Below are 23,146 nucleotides of genomic sequence, written 5' to 3'. Positions count from 1 at the left end.
AACCCTTTTTCCTTACTTGTGTCATGATCTCTTCTTGTTGAGCTGCACTTACTCGAGATGGTGGCCTGTTAGGAGGTGAACTCCCAGGTTGTTCTATACAATGATCTTCATGCCTTTGCGGAGTTAAGTGACCTAGTAGTGAGTCTGCAAAACAATCTTGATACTTGCTAAGTAAAACCAATTCTATCATTATCCAGTTTAAATACATTTTTCCTTGCATTTTCTTCACGATTTCTAACAAAAAGCAAGTAATAACCAATGGATCTCTTTATTTCTTTGCGAACAACAATATGATTTACAAGGGGTATGGTAGCACCAAGCATGCCTGCATGTATACATATATCTCTACGCTTGTGTACAAAGCTGAGTGGTTTTGTTTGGAGGATTGCAAGCCTATTGCCGCACCAGTTGAGATAGGAAAAAAGCTTAGTACCTTTGATGCACGTCAGCCTTTTGATGCTACCTTGTATAGCCAGGTTGTGGGATGCCTCATGTACTTCTGTACGACATGGCTTATAGTGTTTCCCTATTAAGCAAATTTATGCACAGCCCAGGGACAACATTGGCAAGCTGTCAAGCATATCTTTTGATACCTCCAAGGCGCATAGACTCATGGATTGTTCTATGCTAGGGGGGGTAACTTTCAGCTATGCGCTTAACAGTGATTCAGACTCGGTTGGCAACTACGATACACAACAGTCGACCAGTGGTTTTTGGTTTTTGTTGGGAAATTCTTCCATATCATGGCTTTCCAAAAAGCAACCTACAATGGTGACTTCTTCATGTGAAGCTGAGTACAACGCAATCTTCACAGCCATGGTTGAGAGCATATGGCTGAGGAGGTGACTTGGGGGGGCGTTGACTTTCAGCTATGCGCTTATAGTGATTCAAACTGGGTTGGCAACTACGATACACAACAGTCGACCAGTGGTTTTTGGTTCTTGTTGGGAAATTCTTCCATATCATGGCTTACCAAAAAGCAACCTACAATGGTGACTTCTTCATGTGAAGCTGAGTACAGCGCAATTATCACAGCCATGGTTGAGAGCATATGGCTGAGGAGGTGACTTGATTACCTCTATGCATGCCATGCTACTCCCCTTCTTACAGATAGTCAGAGTGCTGAGAAATCCAATTTTTTGTGCACGGTACATATTTGCTGAACACAAAATAAACAACAATGGCAAAGTACTTATCTCTTGTTTGTCAAGTTCGCCATGAGTCCAGAAGAGATTGCTATGGGTTTCAATAGTGTAATCCAAATACCAATAAACTAGTCCAAGCATAAAAGTAAAGTCTGTGCTTCCAAAATAGATTACACCAACACATATATCCATAAGCCAAACATTCTTCTGCTCATGCTCATGATGCATGTCTACTTCCATAACTGGATATGCTCGCACTGTTTAACTACACAAATAGCCAATATTTATACCCTGATAGAATCGTCTTCACACAAGAGTGTGAAAAAGCCAAAGCTATGATACCAATGTAGCTCCGAGTGGGAAAGAAGGGGTTTCACAAAACACTTGACTATTAATGCAATTAAACACTTAAATTGGCCACAACCTTAAACATATGCCACTTAATTCTACAAAATTGTAAAAGAGAGATGTGCACATCTCCACCGTATAGAGGTCAGAAAGCACACCACCCCCCCCCCTCCCCCTTTGGGAGTATTTTATTATCCAAGGAGAAAAATATCATGTACAAGCTTTGGGGTAGCACCAACCCCAAATTTATCCATACAACCATGAATAATTCATATACACGGGCTGTCATCAAAAAGCTCCATGAAAATGCCAAGAATGTGTATATACCGTGTGAATACCGGTCAACATAGCTTATCCAATAGCCCACATAGCTGTCCATAAACCCATATGGCTGAATCATAAGCCCATAAACCTGTCCATAAACCCATATAGATGAATCATAATCCCATGGCAATAGCAAGTGCCCAATGGTTCAATTTCATGCCCAATGGTTGAAAATCATAACACAATGATTAAATACCCTTGTCTTCAATATTTCTTCGCGGTGGAAGCCTTCAAAACAGTCCACAACAGCCAGTATACTTCATGGGCAGCCTTCGAAAGAGAGAGAAAGAGAGCAGCCAATATTAGGACAGCCTGTAGCAATGGTACAGGGCCATAGCCTTGGAGTAGGGAACCACCAAGAATAGAGAAGAGTTGCCAACATGGTAGAGGCTAGTTTGCAACAATAGAGCTTGCTCAAATGAAGAGAGAGGGCTCAATTTTTTAGATTTGGAGCTCTCATGAGCTAGAACGGCAAGTAAAAGCTATAATGACAAGTGGAGAGCTCAGGTGACAAGCGTGAGAACACATGTCTCACTTTCATCTATTGTCATGCTACATGTCCAAATTTAAGAGATGGTTCCCACCCATAAACTTCATCTCTAAAAATATCTCAAGTCAAAGACATTCTGTCAGAGGTGCTTCAGCAAGTCTCCCCATTTCCGTAGCTTATGGACATAATGCTGCGAATGGAATTCCATTGGGGGTTAACCAAAAATAGTAACCCTCCTAGATTTTAGAAGTGTGATCTTTTTTCTTTTTTTTTTTCCAGAAAGAGACTTTTATTAAGTATGAGAAAAACATACAACAATCACAGCTAAGCCGGAAAAGAATAGAATCACCCCAGTATGTAAGGTGATTTCAACCACTGAGGAGCATCATGATGCCATGTAAGACCTGTGGTACTAGAGGAAAAGAAGATGCCATGGTCCCACTCCCACATAAATATCATGCGCTTCGCTTGCGCAGAACGAGAGGGCCCCTGAATGCGAGCCCAAGTAGCCATCAGAGTATGGATGATATTACCCCATATAGTACTAATGCACTGAGACCCAAAAATCTGGACACCCTCAATAGCCTCCGTGCATCTAGCTCTCCACATCTGCCATGTTGTAATGCTGGCAACAATCTCCCAACTAGTGTCAATCCTCTGTCTGGGGGGTGTATAATTAGAGTGAGGAACATCCTGCAATAAACCATGCTTGGCAATACCTCTACGAATGAAAATAGCAGAATCTGTACCACTACGCTCATAAAAAACCTGCGGACCGGACTGGGAGAGCCAAGCAACTGCCCCCCAAGTCACATGCATGGCTCGGCCACTCAATTTGCCCATAAGTTGGGCTACAGAACCCCAAATCTGCTGTGCAGTGCTGCATCCCCAAAAACAATAATGTACACTCTCAAAATCTGCTGCACACCTAGGACAGGAAGGTGCTACATCAAAAACCGATCTCCACTGATTGGTGGGGAGACCACCATGTAAGAATAACCAAAAGAAGTGAGAGATCTGGCTCCTTCTGTATGAGTGCCAAAGTCTATGTCAATATCTGCGCTATATCACTGGAGAAATATCATGGCTCTCCCAATGAGGCCTGAGAGTAGGGAATCCTATGTATCTGTCGAGTGAGGAGAAGCCTGGCATTCTTGACAGTGAAATTGAAAAAAGAAAGGCTTTTCAAAGGATGGAAGGCATCAATCCACTCCCACTCTCTTGGATCCCACTAAAGATATCTGATAGGACTGCCACCATATAACCATAAACACCAAGAGCCATGAGTTACTATCTAAGGAGAAGGGTCAATGAACCAATGCTTCCCCGAACGACCAACAATCCTCACTGGACTAAGTCTAGTATCTAGGATGATCTCCTCCATACTACATCTCCTCAATCTCCCTCCAGGCATGATAGAGTAAATGATGCAATCTGTAGTCTCCTAGCCGGGAGAGCAATGACCTGCAGAGGTATGCCTATCCTCGAAAAAACTCCAAGCCAACTCGGATGATAGTCTCCGTGAAAGGTCCCAGAAAACCACTCATGCGGAATAGCTGCATCAATCTGATCAATACGAATGGGAAAGCCCCTAAGATGCTGAATGGATGCAGCTCTCCGATCCTCCGGAAGACTCTTAACGGTCTTCCAAGCAAGAACTGTGTGTGCACATCTCTCCCATCCTGACCACTGCATATAACGAGATGCACCAAGTGGCCGACCAGCCTCACCCGTTCCACATAATAGGTTGTTCGGTCAGCCTCATCTAAAGACCTAGGAGGCCTTTGTCGCAAAAAAGGTGAAGGGGAGGTCGGCCCGTTCCGGCCCCAGTGCTGGCGTCCATCTATCCATTTCATTTCATTTCAATTTCAAGTTGTTTTTAAGTTGTCCTTTTTAAATTGTGGTATTAAGTTGTGCTATTACGCGTGTGGGTGTCCAACAAAGTCTATTCCCACTTGACGGGATCGGTTTCACTGAGGGGCTTATTTATCTTATTCCTAAGAGTGGGGATAAGACATTGATTGGCCAGTGGAGACCTATCACCTTACTTGGGACTGCCTATAAGATTCTTGCTAAGGCAGTGAGCATCAGATTGCAGCCAATTTTGCAGGATGTCATTCATGATACTTAGAATGGATTCTTACACGACAGGAGCATCTTTGATAACATTTTCTCGTTTTGGGAGGCCGTCGAATGGGCTAAAGCAAGCAATCAACCCTTAGCCATTCTGCTCTTGGATTTTGAGAAGGCCTATGATAGAGTGGATTGGGACTTCCTTGAGGGTACTCTTAGCCATATGGGCTTCTCTTGGAGATGGATCAAGGGAGTTTCATGCATGTATCGTGATGCCCACAGTAGAGAGCTCGCTTGCGGTGATAGAGGAGAGCGGTTTCAGATTTCTCGCTCAGTACGGCCCTTTAGCCCTATTATTATATATCATAGTTGCAGAGGCCATGAGCATCTTTCTCCGATCCACTGTTGGTATTTCGGGATTGAGGTTGCCTCTTCGTAGTCAAGAGGAATTGGTTCCTTCTTTGGATTGATGTTTCTCATGCTCTTGATCACCCCCCTCCAAAATTTTGTCTTCATCGTCTTCTTCCAATGAGCCGATTTGAGGTAGTCACCTCATCCAAAGATTTCGGTCTCTACATCTTGATCTTGAAAGATATGTTTTGAACGAGGGAAAACTTGTATAACATACCACCACTTTGGATCAATTCCATCGGTGTGAAACATAACCTAATATCACAAAGTAAAGGGGTTACACTTTTATTATACTGCATCAAGATTTAATTTGGGATTGGTTGGGTTACTAACCTGTTGACAGTGTTGAGGTAGTACGAAAGTATCTTTCTCATCATTCCAAAACTTGGTGGAATCAACCCATTTGGATGTTTCTTCACAGTTGCTTGAGAACCTCTATATATCACCTTGAACCATTTGACATCAAATATGAATAGACTAAATGCTCTAAATCTGGGTTAGGCTTAACTCTAATGTGTAGGAAATGGGGGTAGAAAACGAGAGAGAGAGAGAGAGAGAGAGAGAGAGAGAGAGAGAGAGAGAGGGAGGTGGGAGAGCAACACGAAGCTGAAATGTATTAGAATGATAAGGTTGTGTACGACACGTAGAAGGCTTAATAATAAAATGTTGTTGTTATGGTGTCCTTTCACACCGGGTGGTCAAGGGGAAAAAACCCTTCAATATAGAAGGTAAAAAGTGCCCCTTATAAAGCCCACGTTCACACCTAGCACTACCACTATGAGTTTTACTACGATTCGGGGTTTGACTACAAGGCATAATAATAAAACCTTTCACACGGGATGGTCAGGGGCGAAAAACCCTTCAATATAGAAGGTAAAAAGTGCCCCTTATAAAGCCCATGTTCACACCTAGCACCCTTCAATATAGAAGATAAAAAGGGCCCCTTATAAAGCCCATGTTTTGTTTGGCAGCAGGGGCACTCATTAATTGGCACAAATCTGTTGGTTGTGGGTTAGTGATTCACCGAGAGTTGCTTGGGGTGCAGAGCTTGGTTTTACTTGGATCAGCAGAGGATGCACTGCGAGATATTTGGGATGCCAAGTTGGGATTGATATTTCTCCTGCACAGCAGTTTGCTCCGGTACTTATGAGTATCCGGAAGAAGCTCCTCCATTGGAGCTCCAGGAGATTAGATTTAGCTTCCAAAGCTTTGGTGGCTAATCAGGTATTGCTTGCCTCAGCTTGGTTTATTGCCTCTTGTTGGTGCTTCTCTCGTGCGTGCATTGGCCAATTGCGGAGATTGATCCGCAATTTTCTTTGGTCGGGTTCGGATGGCACCTCAGCCACTCGTGCCAGGGTAGCTTGTTTCACAGTTATTCAGCCCAAACGAGAGGGGGCTTGAATATTATCGATCCGGATGTTCAGTGCAGGGCGTTGCTTTGCAAACTTGTGGTCAGAGGTTTTCTACCAGGCACTGAGCCTTGGAAGGATTTTTTCTTGTCTCAGATTTCTGGATGTACACCCAGGGTCGGGAGAGACTGGATGCCCAGCACACGTTTTTTGTTCACAGAGGCTGATTTCAGGGCACCATCTTCCCCTCTTATTGCAGCCATTGTTAGAGCATGGAGAAGCATGAGATATATTTATTGGGAGTATTTAACAAATACAATGCTCCATGGGTTCCAAGAACCAGATGACGTCCATGTACATATGAATACAGTACCAAACAAATAGGCTCGAAGTCGACGTTCGAAGTAGAAGTTCGAAGCAGAACGACCACTAGCCTGGTCCAGTCTCTACGGTCCTATGCTTTCACTGGACTCCGCAGAGAGCGCCCAACTGGTGTTCCAGGACCACGCACAAATAGGCGCTCCCGTACTAACGCCTGGCTCTCCCGATCTCAGCACCTTTGGACCGAGGTTCTCCAATAGCTTGGACTACCCGGCACCGAACAGGTGTTGCCGTGGAGAGAGTCCCTTATCAAATTTATCACAAAATACTTTACTTAAATCTGAAATTCACTTACTTGTGGATAGTAGTTGGTAGACCAAAATTCATGGTGTCAATACGCAGTTACTTGAGAAAAACACCATGATGCAGTAGCATGTCGAGAGGAGTAGCTGCCTGAAGAAAAGTATGGCCTCCTGGCTACAGAAGCACAACTACCCACAGGAGGTACAGCAGCTATGCATAGAAAGTTCAGTCGCCTGAGGGAGAAGAAACAGGAGCTGTTTTTGTACCGGGTACAGCCTTCGCCTGGAGGAAAACAAGTGGTGTAGGCGCCTGAAGTAAAACAAATGCAACCTATGTGGACAAAGGTGAAATGCCGCTTGCAGGGCAGAAGGAGCAGCTGCCTCTGTTCCTCTATGTTTCTGTAGTCGCCTGGTTGCAGTACACAGCCGCCTGGCTGTAGCCTAAAGAGAGGATGGCGTGGAGGAGCAGCCGGCTGTAACCTTCAGGTGGTGCCTAATCACAGCCTGTTTTGGCCGCCTACAGAGGATCACGCAGCTTGCAGGGAAACAGGTGCAGCCGCCTGCTGCAAGTACAGTCATCTGTACGGAAGGTAGAGCAGCCTGTGGAGATGCAGTTGCCTGGGAGAGAGAGAGCGTGCGCAGCAGTTCAGTCGGAGATGGCAGTCCCGACTCACTGGCAGGCATCCCCGCTCAGTAAGTAACACGTCAAGCAGGCAAACACAAAAATACAAATCATGCGAAAACAGTTTCAAACATGCAAAACATGAGTGCATGTGCAAATAGTATCATGGACATATCTCCCGTTCATGGAACAAGTACAAAATATCTGTCGGCACAAAAATGGCACGACGTAAAACATAAAAACCTGGTCTTCCTATGGAGTGACAGTCCCATAGGTAAGACGGTTCCAGGCACGAGCCTCCCTATGGAGTGACAGTCCCATAGGCAAGACACGGCACGAATACTGGCTCTTCCATGGCGTGACAATCCCATGGGTCGAACACAGTCCAGGTCATACACGGGTGGCACCAGTCTGGCTCCTGTCCATACGACACCATCCTGCTAACACAGGGGTGGCACCAGTTTGGCTCCCGTCCATGTCAGCAAAATACTGGCCTCTTCACATGAGACACCGGCTTGGCCTCAAGTGAACGAGACACAAAAACTGGAGATGGACCAAATGGTCGGCCAATTGGTGACATCCCCCGGGCTTCTAAAGAGTTGTCCTCAACTCAAAAGCCTCAAGATATGCCTGCAACAACTGTGGGTAGTCAACAAAATAGTCCTCATTTACCCACTTGGCATCAATAGGCAAATAATTCTTAAACTTCACAAGGTATCTCCTGGAAAGCTTCCCTGCTGCAGGTAGTTTTCGCTCCTTGTGAAAAACAATCTGTTCTGGCTCGAGGATCTCCTCAAGCTCATCAACCTCTGGCGGATCTTCTGTGACAGGCTCATCAGGATCTGGCCCCACATATTTCCCAAATAGACTCACATGAAAAGCATTGTGAATCTTCCAATGACTAGGTAAAGCAAGCCTGTAGGACACTTCATTGATCTTCTGAATCACCTTGAAGGGTCCATAATAGCGAGGAGAAAGTTTAGGATATGATCCTTCTCGTCCTGGCCTCTTCCGAAGCCTGGCTTTCTCAAATTTCAGCAAAACCCAATCACCTTCTTTGACTTCCATGTCCCTTCTATGCTTATCAGCAGCCATTTTATGCTTTTGCTGAGATCTTACAATGGCTGTCCGCACCTGACCAAAGGATACATCCAAGTCACGAACATATTCATCAGCTGCAAAAATCTCATCCTTTGTACGAAGGATGGGTGGCGATACCACTCTGCCATAGATAATCTCAAACTGAGCCTTTCCCGTGGAGGCATGGATCGTATTGTTGTAGGCAAACTCAACAAGTGGAAAATACTTCTCCCATGCAGTCTTTTGATCTCCCACATAACATTTCAACAAATCCAACACGGCTGAATTTGCAGCTTCACTTTGGCCATCCGTTTGGGGATGATAAGCTGATGAAAACTCAAGTTTAGTACCCATATTATCAAATAAAGCCCTCCAAAAGAGGCTCGTAGTCCTGGGATCTCTATCCCCAACAATGAATTTAGGCATACCATGATGCTTGAAAATATTAGCAAGAAAAAGCTTTACCATATGATCAACTTTAATGGTTTTCTTGACGGGCAAGAAATGAGCTTGCTTGCTAAACCTGTCCACAATGGTCCAAATAGCATCATTCTCATGCTGGGATCTAGGCAAATCCATAATAAAATCCATAGTAATACTTTCCCAAGGTTGCGAGGGAATAGGCAATGGCTGAAGCAAACCTGGAGATTTTTGCCTATCGAATTTCACCTTTTGGCAAGTAATACATGCACGCACATAAGCCTCAATGTCTTTACGCATGGTTGGCCAAAAGAAATATCTCTGAATCATGCGTGTAGTAGGCATAATATCTCTATGACCAGCATAAGGTGGAGCGTGACATTCGTCCATAACCTTTGGACGCAAATCCTTCACCACACATAGGCAATTATCCTTCATAAGATAACCCTCGTTGATAACATAAGAGGCATGTGAATGACCAGCCATCAAATCAGTCCATATATGGCAAAAATCAGCATCCAAATGATACAAATCTCTCATAGCAGATAAGTCTCCATGAGAGGCCACTGAGACTGTAGCTATATAAGGCCTCCTGGATAATGCATCCGCCACCACATTTTTCTTTCCTGGAGTATGCACAATCTGAAAATGAAACATGGAAAGAAAGTTTGCCATTCTCATCTGCTTTTCCAAAAGCTTTGTTTGAGATAGGAAGTATCTCAAGCTTTGATGATCTGTCTTGACTACAAATTCAGCCCCAAGAAGATAATGCTTCCAAATCTTTAAGGCATGAATTACAGCCAAGAGCTCTTTCTCATAGATCTCCATATGAAGCTCAGCATCATGCAAACGACGGCTTTCGTATGCAACTGCATGCCCTTCTTGATTTAGAACACCTCCTATGCAATCACCACAAGCATCACATTCAACTACGAATGCCTTGTGCAAGTCACGAACAATCAAAATTGGACCACATATGATACCATGCTTGAGCTGCAAGAAAGCATCCTGTTCTTTTGAAGTCCATTTGAAAGTGGTTTTCTTCTTTGTGAGATCATGTAGAGGAGTGGCTATCATAGCCAAATGCCTTATGAAACGCCTATAATACGAACATAATCCCAGAAAACTACGTACTTGATGTACGTTTTGCAATTCGGGCCAATTCCGAATGGTCTCTATCTTTGCAGGATCCATTGTAACTCCATCTTTGGATACAATATGACCCAGATAATGAATCTCTGAAAGGAAGAACTCACTTTTCTTGGCATAATGAAAAGTTTATGCTTCTGCAACTCTTCGAACACTGTGACCAAATGAGTTCTGTGTTCCTGCTCATTCTTGGAGAAAACCAAGATATCATCAAAGAATACTCCTGTGAATTTGCGATGGGGTCGGAATATCCTATCCATCATACGATTAAACGTGGCAGGAGCATTGGTGAGACCAAAAGGCATTACTAAAAATTCATATAATCCGAAGGCTGTCCTGAATGCAGTTTTATGGACATCTTGTGGCACCACTCGTATCTGGTGATAACCACTCTTTAAATCAAGTCGGCTGAAACAAGGCGAATCATCAAGCTTATCCAAAATATCATCAATTCGCGGAATTGGGAATCTGTTCTTGATGGTAAGCTTGTTCAAAGCTCTATAGTCCACGCACATGCGGAATGAACCGTCCTTCTTTTGAACAAGAAGCACAGGGGAGCAGTAAGGTGAGGAACTGGGCTGAACCAAACCTTTCTCTAAAAGCTCGTTTACCTGCTTCATGATCTCTTCTTGTTGTGCAGCACTCACTCGGTATGCGGGTTTGTTGGGTGGAGAACTACCTGGCACAAGATCTATGCGGTGATCTTCGGGCCTTTGGGGAGGTAATTCTCCTGGCAAAGTATCAGCAAAACAGTCATTGAATGCATAAAGAAAATTCAGCCTTTCATTAGACATAGCATCCACATTTTGATGATTTGGCACATGGCTATCACGAACAAAAACCAAGTACGCAGAAAGACTCTTTTTGATTGCTTTATTAATTTGGATGTGTGATACAAGTGGGATGGAATCCCCTTCTTTGCCAGCATCAATAAAATGCATGTGACCTTTATGCATAAAAGAAATCATATTGGACTTGTAGTCTACCTCCTTGATCCTGTTTAATCTTGAGCACCAATTGCTCCGTAGCAAGAGCAGAAGCTGTGAGCTGTTGCAAAGTATGTTTCGGGTGCAATTCAATGCCCGAACGATATGCTGGTTGCAGTCCGGAGCGAAACTCTTTCTTTCATCCTCAGTGATTTGCATAAAGGGAGTTACTTCCAGCAACACTTTCCAGAACTTGTTAACATACTGTTGCACGCTTTCATTATCTCTTTGCTCCAGCCTGTCCCACTTTTGAGTGAGAGTTTGCTCCGCATTTGGTGGCAAAATCTGAGCATAGAATCTATCTTTAAATTCGTTCCAGGTGCAAATGGGATCCTTGGTGATCTTTTCAGTGATCCACCAATGAGCAGCGGTCCCTTTCAAAAACATGCTAGTATGGCGTACTTTAGATTTTTCCGTGAAGTCCTCATCGCTAAAAGCAATGTCGAACTGTGCCACAAATGCTAACACTTTAGAAGCATCATGTTCTCCATGAAAGACATCAAACTTAACAGATTTGTCACCTGCTTTAAATTCCTTGAGCTTTCTGGCATGAGGCTCATGGTCTTCTCTTTTTCTCTTCCCCTTATCCAACGGGACAGCCCTATCTGCATGGGCTCCATGGGCCGTCATAGAAGTTTCATGAGGCACGGTGGCATGTGCTCCACGAACTTGAAACTCAGATGCATGTGACTCTGCTGCATATGGTAATGTCTCTCCATGAGACAACTCAGAAGGCAAAATTTTTCTAGCAGAAGACCTGTCACCCTTACCATGGGATACATGTCTTGAATGCGTGTGACTTTCATGCCCTCCATGAGCACTAGCATACATATATCTGTAAGGCTTTGTGCCTTGTGGAGAAGATGCATGTCGAGAGGTGACTGTCACCTCTTCCTTTTTTGCATTTCTTTTTTGCATAAAAGATTTCAGCCTTTGAGATGCGGGATCTCCATGCTTCAAACGAGGTGGATTTCTGAATTTCAGCTCTCCGCCGTCCCCCTCTTTGATATCACCTTTGCGGAGGAGGTAGGCAAGTGCCAACTCCCTTGGCTTCTTGCCCACTTCCCGTGCCATGGACTCAAAAGTTACGTCTACCATTGCATCCGCTTTCCTAGCTTCAATGGCACTTTGCACATGGGGATCTTCATGCAAAAATTTTAACTCTTGCTCTTGTGCCTGCAAAAGTTTTCTCATATGTTCCATTTCAGCCCTCATTGCATCAGGCTCTTGTTCAAGCATAACTGTCTTTCCTGGAGACAGTTGACCCTTTGATTCACTATCATTAACCCTTTCAAGGGGCTTGTGCCTTCCTCGTAGAGCATCAGAACCACGAGAGGCACTAGATGGACCTCTGGAATTAGGCACTTCCAAAGGGTTGCCTTGGCTGCTAGAAGCGGGGTGTCCAGTACACAAGTTCGTTTCCCCACTAAGAAGAGGGAAACAACCGTGCTCTGATACCAATGAAACCGATCCCGTCAAGTGGGAATAGACTCCGTTGGACACCCACACACATAATAGCACAACTTAATACCACAATTTGAAAAGGACAACTTAAAAACAACTTGAAATTGAAATGAAATGAAATGGATAGATGGACACCAGCACTGGGGCCGAAACGGGCCGGCCCCCCCTCAATATATGATATATTTATTGGGAGTATTTAACAAATACAATGCTCCATGGGTTCCAAGAACCAGATGATGTCCATGTACATATGAATATAGTACCAAACAAATAGGTTCGAAGTCGACGTTCGAAGTAGAAGTTCGAAGCAGAACGACCACTAGCGTGGTCCAGTCTCTACAGTCCTGTGCTTTCACTGGACTCCGCGGAGAGCGCCCAACTCGTGTTCCAGGACCACGCACAAATAGGCGCTCCCGTACTAACGCCTGGCTCTCCCATCTCAGCACCTTTGGACTGAGGTTCTCCAATAGCTTGGACTACCCGGCACCGAACGGGTGTTGCCGTGGAGAGAGTCCCTTATCAAATTTATCACAAAATACTTTACTTAAATCTGAAATTCACTTACTTGTGGATTGTAGTTGGTAGACCAAAATTCATGGTGTCAATACGCAGTTACTTGAGAAAAACACCATGATGCAGTAGCATGTTGAGAGGAGTAGCTGCCTGAAGAAAAGTATGGCCTCCTGGCTGCAGAAGCACAACTACCCACAGGAGGTACAGCAGCTATGCATAGAAAGTTCAGTCGCCTGAGGGAGAAGAAACAGGAGCTGTTTTTGTACCAGGTACAGCCTTCGCCTGGAGGAAAAGAGGTGGTGTAGGCGCCTGAAGTAAAACAGATGCAGCCTAAATGGACAAAGGTGAAACGCCACTTGCAGGGCAAAAGCAGCAGCCGCCTCTGTTCCTCTATGTTTCTGTAGTCGCCTGGTTGCAGTACACAGCCGCCTGGCTGTAGCCTGAAGAGAGGATGGCGTGGAGGAGCAGCCGGCTGTAACCTTCAGGTGGTGGTGGCTGCTGTGCAGAGGAGGAGATGCCTAATCGCAGCCTGTTTTGGCCGCCTACAGAGGATCACGCAGCTTGCAGGGAAACAGGTGCAGCCGCCAGCTGCAAGTACAGTCGTCTGTACGGAAGGTAGAGCAGCTTGTGGAGATGCAGTCGCCTGGGAGAGAGAGAGCATGCGCAGCAGTTCAGTCGGAGATGGCAGCCGTCTGTTAGAAAATAAAACGCCAAAGATGGATGCCTGATTGCTTTTCGATGGAGGTGGTGGCTTTCTTTTATTAAGGTTGGAGAGGGAGTTAGAACCATAGTGCTGGCTAGCTCCCCACGCTTGCATGTGGGCGGCCAGCTCTTTGGGGGTGTGGGTAGGTGACCATGCACCCACCCCCACACACACACTACTTAAGTGTGGCTCCCCACCTTGGCCCCTAAGTGGGTGCCCAAAGGGAGTGCCCACTTTTAAGTGAGTGTGAACAAATAACCTTATAAATCAAAAGGTTAGAATTAAAGTATTTAAACTAACATGTGCAATATACTTACCACCTGTTCACATGCACCAAAACTCGTCAGAAGACAGAGCAGACTTCCCGACTCACTGGCAGGCGTCCCTGCTCAGTAAGTAACACGTCAAGCAGGCAAACACAAAAATACAAATCATGCGAAAACAGTTTCAAACATGCAAAACATGAGTGCATGTGCAAATAGTATCATGGACATATCTCCCGTTCATGGAACAAGTACAAAATATCTGTCGGCACAAAAATGGCACGACGTAAAACATAAAAACCTGGTTTTCCTATGGAGTGACAGTCCCATAGGTAAGACACAATTCCAGGCACGAGCCTCCCTATGGAGTGACAGTCCCATAGGCAAGACAAGGCACGAATACTGGCTCTTCCATGGCGTGACAATCCCATGGGTCGAACACAGTCCAGGTCATACACAGATGGCACCAGTCTGGCTCCCGTCCATACGACACCATCCTGCTAACACACGGGTGGCACCAGTCTGGCTCCCGTCCATGTCAGCAAAATACTGGCCTCTTCACATGAGACACCGGCCTGGCCTCAAGTGAACGAGACACAAAAACTGGAGATGGACCAAATGGTCGGCCAATTGTTGACACTCAGTGAGAGAAGAAGGCATAGAACTTGTGTCCCACATCTCTTGCTGAGCCGATGTGATCTCAGCTCCAATCTCATCCCAAAAAGTAATGAAAAAAACAGGGGGAGAGACCATCCTCTCGTGGACACTTACCACGAGGTAAGGCATGAAGAGCATGACTGAACTCCTGCATAGAGAAAGAGGCATCCAAAGCGACACACATCCTTTTTATTCCACCTTACTAGAAAAATATGTCGGTAACATGTAGAACCATGTTTAAATACTAGAGCTCTCCCAAATCCTTGGGAGCTCACCATACATGGTTTCCAGTTGACACTTCAGCTACAATGCCCATTTCTACATCCAAGAAACCATCTCAAGCGCCTAGACCAAGCTTCAGGCGTGCTAGATATTTTGTGTTAGATAATCCCCCATTCCCAAAGCTTGTACTTTCAAAATATATTGACGTCTTGGAGTCCACAAACCCCTTTCATACTCGGAAACGTCAAGGCTGGTTGTTTGCATCTTTGTTGGAATTATCTCAGCCTCAGTGGTGTGGGCTATGTCTAGGTTGTTTTGGTGTGAACACACAGTTAAGTGTGAACGTCCCTTAGTAAGGGTTAGGTCAGAAGATAAGGCCTTGGTGCCTATAAAATCATTGTACATGGTGAGAGTATTATGATATTATCACATAATACAATCATTCTTGTTTGGTGCAACTCTCTCATACTTGAGCTCCGTCTCCTTTCTCTCTCAGCCTCATCTCTCTCCACCACACATCATCATGGTGAAGTTGATCCAATCTCCATAGCCTAGGCACCTTATTTTCTAACAATCTTTAAGCTTCAAGCTATATAATTGTGTCCCATTTAGCGGGCGAGATGAGACAGACTCATAAATCCAATCTAACTGAACGAATCCGTGTCCCAAATAAATGGGCGAGACTCAATAAGTCTCCATAATATCAATCTCAACATCATGTCCCAAATAAATAGGCAAGACAAATCAGTCCCATAAGTCCAGATATCATAACCATGCCCCAAATAAATGGGCGAGACAAAACAATCCCATAAGTCCAAATAGCATAACCATGTCCAAATAAATGGGCGAGACAAAACAATCCCATAAATCAAGATATTATAACCATGGCCCAAATAAATGGGCGAGACTAATGAGTTTCCATAATACAAATATCCAAATCATATCTCTCTCTCCATGCTCCTAGTCGAATCCACCAACTACAAGGAGTAGTCCCTTTGTTTCTTAATCCCTAGTGTCACGTCAACGCATGCTACTCTCCACTGGTTTGCATGCTTACACATGCTACTCTCCACTGGTTTGCATGCTTACACATGCGAACACCAGGCCGACAAATAGACAACCGATTGATTGTGCATGCATCAATTGCATCAAAATGTGCATTAGCATTGTATTTTTTGTAAACCTTAGCTCTATTTTAATGTTAAACGTAGATCTTACTTTTGCTTTTGCAATGTGTTTTTTTGTTACATTTGAGTGCATTACAGTGTCCACATACATTTGAGATAGCTAAATCTTTTTAGAAAACATTTAAAGAAAAACTCTTCATTTTCACTAAAAACATCTCATGGACTGGTTTTTTTGGATTAGTGGAGTTCGAAGTGAACATATAGAGTAATAAAAAAAATAGATTTTTAATGATCATTGGGATCAAATGGGATACGAGAATATTGAATTTTTGTGGTTTTTGGAGTAGATTCTAGCATTTGAGCCATAGTTACCATGGAACGGGAACGTTCCGGGAACGTCGGATGCTGGAACAGGAGCGGGAACGGGAACGGGAACGGGAGCAGATCGGGAATGTCGCGGAACGCCACGTCATATGACATGTCAGCATATGACATAAAATGACAAAACATTTAAAATATCCAAGATTAAACTTTAAAGTCTTAAACATTAAAAATTTGAAGAGTCCAGACTCCAAATAGAAACTGAAAAGAAAGTACATCGCATGTGGATATATAGAAACTGAAAAAGAAAGTACATCGCATGACAAGTACAAAACTAGCCTCAAGGGCCAAGGTAACTGGTGTGTCAAAGACTAGTCATCAGCAAGTGGGATCTCATCCTCTTGTCCAGGCTGTCCCTCAATCTGCTCATCCTCATGCTGCTCCACATAATCCTTTCCCTCTGGCTGATCCTCACCATCATTGTCATCAAGATCAAGGCAAAATCCAATAAATGGCTCTGGAGTACACTCAGCCCTGAACTTGTTAAGCTAACGCAAGTTTGCATTAACAAATACAAGGTCATTTGCCTTCTGGACACCAAGCCTCTTCTTGCTTGCAATGTTCCCAAAACTGCTCCATAAGCGCTCACATGGCGAGGAGCTAGCACCCTGGCTAAGCACTCGAATGGCCAATCTTTGCAGCAATGGTGTATCTGCCCCATAATCCTCCCACCACCGTGCACTGGATATCTTGAACCTATCATTCTGTGCATCCTGCAAAGCGAAGAGGCCTCTCTTTTGTCGATAGAAGGAAAGGTCTTCACGAACCCTCCTCCTATCATCTGCACTGGGTATCCTCCCAACCCTGCACAACATCTGCATCTGTCTCTTGTCCTTTGCCTTGAAATTCTGGATCCACCACAAATGCAGCAGCCTCTAATGCAGAGTGATACTCTGTCCACCTGCCTGTCGCAAGACGAGATAGCTCCTGTCTCCTACCCCCATCCAAAGTCTGTAGAGATAGGATTCTCTCAATCATCCTGTCCATCCCCTCATACACCTTGCCAATGCAAGGCTCATCTCCATCAAGAAGCCTCAACATAAGAATGATTGGCCGCACAACCTGCAACAATACCTCAACAGTGTCCCAAAAAGTGTCATCAAGAACTATGGACCTGCATCGAATACTTGCCACCACTGAGGTACGCTCTCGCCATGCATCCCACTCCTCACAAACTACAAGCTGCCTCAAATGATTCTTCACTTCAAAGAGACGCTTTAGCATAAGGAAATTATATGCAAAGCGTGTATCTGAATACTTTAAGAGATCCTTTGGGGATCTCTGTCGAAATACAGCCAAAATGTAGTGGTGGCGAGTGATAAATGAAACAATGTGATTGCCCATTTCAATAGAAGGCTCCACCCACTGCATCTTACCAATATCCTTGAGGAGATTGTTGAGCCCATGTGACATGCAAGGAGTGAAGCAAATATGTAGGTACCTATCCTCAATGATCCTCCCTGCTGCCCTGTTTGAGTTCTCTCCATCAGAAACAAACTGGATGACATTATTGGGACCCACGTAATCAATGGCTTCACTCCAAATATTTGCCAATCTCTCTGCAGTTTTGCCCGCCTCTGAATTGTCGCTTTAAAAAGCTACATCCTTTGGAGTACGCAAGGATACCCTGAATGAAGCGGCTCCTAGTGTCACTCCAACCATCACCCATGATAGTGACGCCACATCTACGCCATACATCTTGAATGGGTCCCAAGGCATCCTCTATGGCCATCCTCTCTGTGGCTAGAAGTGTAGTGCGCAATGCCTCGGATGAGGGTGGAGCATAGCCAGGTCCGAAAGAAGCCATCTCCTTCACCATATCTGCAAAGTATGGGTTGCGGGCCTTTACCAAAGGAACATCTGCAGCATAAAAAAACCGTGCCACTGATGCATCTACTTGTGCCCTCCTCCCAGGGTGCCATGATGCCACAAGACTAGCCTGCACTAGACCTCGTGAAGCCTGGGTCTGGGAAGCATTTGTTCCATGTGCGGATGGCTGTGGAGCAGCCCCAAATAATGGGGTAGATGCACTCGCTGAAGATGCCACGCCTGCAGGTGTAGCTGATGATGATGTACCTCGAGGATCGAGAACAGAGGGCCGACTCCCTGCTGCATCAAGTCTATCTGCAAGTGCCTGCAATCGTATGATATCTGCTCCTGACACTGTAGGACAAACAGAAATGCCTTTGCCTCTAACCCCCAACAAATGGGCTCGCACACGATCCGTGCCTCCAGTCTTAATGGATCCACAAAAGTGGCACTTCCACTTGCGTGACCCTCCTCCACTTGCACTATCATATCGGGACACAAGATCCACCCCATTCCACCAAGGGGATCTGTTTTCTGCATCTATGCCACGAGGAGGTGCCATTGAAATTGATAAATGGCTGAAAATTAAAAAAACATGGAAAATGCCCTTGCATGAGACATAAGTAAAGTGTCCAAAAAGTGGAAAAAAATGCAGCAAACTAGAATCTCCAAAATCCAATGTTCATTGTGTCAAATTTTAAATCTTACCTGCTCAAGACTCGAGAGTCGAGTGCCACCCGAGCAAAAGAAGGGGCCAACTTGCCAAGGCCCAAGAGGAGGGGCCAAGAGGAGGTAGGGAGAGTGTGCACTGTGGGGCAGCCAAGGCTCAAGGTAGGGAGAGTGTGGGGCAGCCAAGAGGAAGGGTGGGGTAGTAGGTGGAATGGAGAGTGTGGGGCAGCCAAGGGGGCAGCCAAGAGGAAGGGTGGAGTGGTAGGGAGAGCACTCAAGCAGCAGGCTCAGCCAACAAAACAGGCGCAGCAGCGAATAGAAGCCGTACGCTGGATAAAAACTGCCGCCGGCGACTTAGCGAAAATGTGCTTTTTTCGGAACGCTCGGAACGTGCGTTCCACCCTAGCATTCCGGCGTTCCGACAGACGTTCCGCCACGTTCCCCGGCAACTGCGCCGTTCCGTCTCCCGTTTTCGCGTTTTGGGCACGCCTTGCGCTTCGGAGCAGCGTTCCGGCGTTCCAGGAAGGCGGAACGCTGTTCCGCGGTAACTATGATTTGAGCACCAAAATCGGATTTGAGCCTTCTTTTATCTCACATAAATAAGAGAAGAGGCGAAAATGGTTAATTTGCACATTGGACCATAAACATGGATTAGCAAGTGGATAAATTATTCAATTGTGTGTAAAAAGTTACTAATTAGTGGTTAATTAGAGTCGTTAAAACGGAAAAAAATAACATGGATTTAATCTTTAATTAGTCTTTAAGCTCATTTTTACATAAACCATTGGAGACTAAGTACATTAAATGGGTAGATGCCATAGCCTTGACCTTCATGGGGTGGAACCTTGTGTCCGAAAAGTTCTAATAAAAGGCTACAACCATCTTCGTAATCAAGAGGTACTTAGCAGTTCTCAGATACTCTTGACAGAGGTCTCTGGGCCATTGTTTTGGTCTCTGCAAGGTGGTACCTTATTACTACTTATTTATTCTAGATTTCTTAAAAAAGGCTTTATAATAAATCACTTAGCAATTTTACTTATAAGGCTAGACCATAGCTTGAGAGGGGTTCACATAAGTGATAGTATGTTGAGACTAAGGTGATAAGCATAGGAGTATTCTTAACTAAGCATATGCGTATTCTTAAATAAGCATAGGCATATTCTTAAATAAAATTTGGTTGAGACTAAGGTGATAAGCATATGCATATTCTTAAATTAGTTGGCTTGAAACCTGCCACATTTAGAGGCTAATTCATTGCATATGTAAGAAGTGGAGAGAGGGTTGCCACATGCATTTAAGAGAGGTATTGAAATTTTGCCCCTTCCCTTTAGTGTAACTTAAGTATTGGAACTTCAAAAATCTATCCTCACACACAAACGAAAACCCCATGAGAATCTACTGCTAAACAAAAAATGCACAAATTTTGTTTTTACAGACGTGAAATCATATACATGTGAGAATTACACTCACATACGTCAAACGTGCAAAAAAACAAAATTTGCATGTATAAATATTTTGTTTAAAAAAAAAAAAACGTACTCGAATTACTTTTTTTTCCCGGGAAACTCGAGGGTACCAGTGTGCAGACAGAGATTTGACTGTCATGAAGGGCATCGTGGAAGGAAAACAAGTAAGGGTCTTGTTTGACACTGGCTCTACTCATAATGTCATAATTCTTGACTTGTCAAAAAGAAGCTTAAGGTCCCCACTAGCTCATCAGATTATCAATATGCAATGGAGCTAGCGAATGGCAAGGGCACAGAGGTATGGGACAGGCAAGTGGTCGGTCTTATCCTACAAGTCCAAGGCAGATTTTGAGATTACATGACTTGCATTTGCATTTCCTTCTCATTCAACTGATGGCTCTCATAAACAATCACACCATGATCTTGGTCGCTTTAACATCGTGCTAGGCATACAATGGCATGCAAGGAATAAGCCAATAATCGACACGCATGTCTATCAATTTGAGCAGGAAGGGAAGCGTTTTCTCATCGGGGGTGAACCAGATCTTCTCTATCGATCGTTGGTCAATGCGACAAAGCTGCTCAAACTAGAATGTAAGTCCATTCATTTTTGCTATTTACTTAATTTAGAAAAAGCAGAAGCCGAGGTGGATAAGATAGCCACATGGGAGTCCAATTTTGCTGCTCACGATTTAGCTAAATGAGTTCGTTTAGAATTTCACGATGTTTTTAAATCTTACCTTCCTCCTGGTTTGCCTCCATGAAGGAATGTGGAGCACAGAACCGAGCTGATTTCGGAAGCAAACTCTGCTAGCCATTATTTATTGCGGTTAAAGTCACGAGATCTGAAACGGGTTATCGTATCTCCAGGAGGGTTCCATATATGTGTGAGTCTAACATTGGTCATTGGTACTCGCTGCTTTCTTTATTTCACCTCAACAACTTCATTGAGTATCAAACTTCGGGTTTTGTAAGTAGGGAAGAAGCTATCAATTGGGGCTTATCGGGGCCCGTATTACGAGCCTCAGGGGTTCAGTGGGATCTCCGCAAGATTGATCATTATGAATGTTATGGGTGGACAATGCCACTTATTTAAAAATCAGAGCCATCCTTTTGAAGCACAGTTGCCACTGTGGAAAGTGCTTTTTTGGTTGCTTGTCCTCTCATCCTTTTTCTTAACAAGTAAAATCGGGGAGGCGAATGGTGAGAAGCTAGGGTGTATCAAGCCCACCTCCCCCAACCAGAGGTTCCCATCCAATAGCACCCCTTAGCTTGAACTCCAGATTGCTGCAAGTCAGCCCTTCCATGGCAGTAGTAGGCCTTGGCATTCCATAGGACCAAGACATATCCCATGCTGAGCTCCTCCTGGCTCGCTCCTAACAAACATCTTTGCATGTGGCCTCCTCCATAATTGAACCCTAGGTAAACTTTTATAGACCAGCTGGGGCTATTCTTAGCACTGATCTTTGCATGCGGCCTCCTCCTAACAAACATCTTTGCATGTAGCCGACTCCTCATAAACATCTTTGCATGTGGCCTCCTCCATAATTGAACCCTAGGTACACTTTTATAGACCAGCCGGGGCTATTCTTAGCATTGATCCCTGTTCTTAACCTGTTTTCCCTTCACAAGTTTTCCTTTAACGTGACCCAAAACTCATCCTTGCCCACGGTCCAATCAGTCCCTAAGCCCAGTTAACTATCCCTAATCCTGGGTTATCTTTTAACCCTAACTTACAGCCTAGCAAACACAGGTTAGCCCATCCCCTTAACCTTACGTTATCTTACCTGCAGTTAATACTCGTCTCAGCCCAATTCAGACTGTAGCATGATGTCACTTCCATAAGTACATGGATGGCTTTCAAAGAAGTTTACTACAGGTATTGGAGGAATTCAAACTTCAAAGAAGAATACTACAGATAAACATGGCCATTCCTCCAATCTTTCAAGGATCTACGCCTGAAACTCCTATCAAATGATGGAGGATCTTTTCCAAGGATTCCTTACAGGTTATTGACTTACACTTGGCACACAAAGGAGAGACACCCCACTCTTCTCCGCTGCAACTAAGTGGAGACTTAGGTAGGAGGCAAAACTTACAAGAGCCTTCTGTTACTGCATAAATTTATATACCAGATTTATAGATCACCGTGGGAAACACTGCTTATGATTTTACAGTGAGGGATGCCCTATTACAATGTTTTTCCCAAGCACCCTAGATGCAGCTCACCTAAGGAGTCCATATATACCTACATGAATCCAAGAACATGCCCCACCTTATAAGAAAGTGCAATTTAGAACCTCATGGTAGTCATCCACAAGACAATATACCATCAACTCCATCGTGCATAGTATGGACTAGATATTACAACATCCCCACTAACGTCATCAGTGCCCAATAGTGGGTGTAGAACTTGGTATCAATATATGCTCCCACACATACACCCCATGCGCGCACACACACACATAAGAGCATACATTCATACAAAGGTCTGTGTACTGAGTTTCTGTCACACTCCAGCGAAAGCATTGCATAGAGACCTAGAGAATATCATACCAAGAAAGAGTCATTCTATAGCACCTAGGGCATAGTAGCCTGGCTTGGCTCATGAAGGGGCTCATATTGATGATGCAATCTATGCAAACATAGGTATGGTACAGATGATTCCCTAGTATTTATTGGGAGTTCTCTTTTTAAAAATCTTTTGTATGTGACGTTTACTTGATTAAAGTCTTTAGTTTTGCCCAGTGAAGAGGGTTTTGACAACAATGATAACAAAGCTTAAAAATAATCATGCCAAGGACATGATGTGCTTGCAGTGGCAGGAAGCAATAAGAAAGCTCAAGTTGATA

At 44.4% G+C, this 23,146-nt stretch overlaps 1 protein-coding gene across 1 annotated transcript in view; it reads right to left on the bottom strand.

The window, feature by feature from the left end:
• Positions 1-23,146, bottom strand: part of LOC147640634 (uncharacterized) — a 31,910-nt gene that overhangs the window by 6,270 nt on the left and 2,494 nt on the right. The gene's annotated exons all lie outside the window — the stretch shown is intronic.

The sequence above is a fragment of the Cibotium barometz genome, chromosome 2 (assembly GCF_041138505.1).
Source record: "Cibotium barometz isolate CiBa-2024 chromosome 2, ASM4113850v1, whole genome shotgun sequence".
Taxonomy (NCBI): Eukaryota; Viridiplantae; Streptophyta; class Polypodiopsida; order Cyatheales; family Cibotiaceae; genus Cibotium; species Cibotium barometz.
Note: the sequence above shows the minus strand (reverse complement) of the source record. Positions and strands in the feature narration are given on the sequence as shown.